The following is a 972-nucleotide window of genomic DNA, read 5'->3' as shown; positions in this document are numbered from 1 at the left end:
GGAGGGTTATGTATGAGAGTGACATGAGTGCATCTAAGCATGACACTGTAGCAACTTGGCTTAAAATAGTGCTTCAGTTTATAGAGAGTGGATAGGGAAACAAGAATATATAGATGAAATCACCTCTATACTGATGACCCAGACACCCAGTTAAAATTTTGCTACCTGCACTTGAAACAGATGCTAAAACATTCAATGCACAGCAGACAAAAAAAGGTACAACTTGGAGTGAGGGAATGTGAAAGGGAATTTATGGTGAGAGGCTGAAGAAGCTCAACCTCTTTGGTTTACCAAGAAGAGGAGCGAAATGACTTGATGATAATCCACATCTTTAGGAGTGGTCACCAGACATCCCAGAATTGTCTTTAAGGAGAAGGCAGAAATCTCTGAGTGGGAACTGAAGCCTACCAACCCTGGTTAGAAATTAGGAAGTGTTTTTAGACATGAGCGTGAGAGTAGGCATGGAACAATGTGCCAAGCTGTCAACTCATCAGCTCTTCACTCCTGGCAATGTTTCTGTCCAAAAGGCATGTACTAGCCAAATACAAAATACATTGTCACTGCCCCTTCAAATTGGTCCTTGAACACCATATCAGTTTCATCCCAAACCTGCAAGAATTTTAGAAGCAGGCAAAACTGGCTGGTTATCACAGTATTACCTCCTCCATTCCCGTCTTCTCTAGTACCTGTACACTCTTTGGGATCAACAGTTCCCATGTCTAGTGGACAGCCGGAGCTTGCTCACTGCAGGCGTCACTCAAAGCATGTCCTCCTCACACCGCTGCTCTGGGGCAGCCGCCATCCCCGCTCTTCTCCATGAACACCCGCACCCACTTGCTTGTCTCAGAAGCCTTCAGGGGACAGCGCGGTCGCCTCCGGGCAGTGAAATGCTCCCGGGGCGCACCTGCTCCGTGCGAAGGGGAAACTCCCACTCCCACTCCCACTCCCACTCCATTCGAGCACGGCCTGCCC

The sequence above is a fragment of the Geospiza fortis genome, unplaced genomic scaffold, assembly GCF_000277835.1.
Source record: "Geospiza fortis unplaced genomic scaffold, GeoFor_1.0 scaffold190, whole genome shotgun sequence".
NCBI classification, from domain to species: Eukaryota; Metazoa; Chordata; class Aves; order Passeriformes; family Thraupidae; genus Geospiza; species Geospiza fortis.
This window is presented reverse-complemented; position numbering follows the sequence as displayed.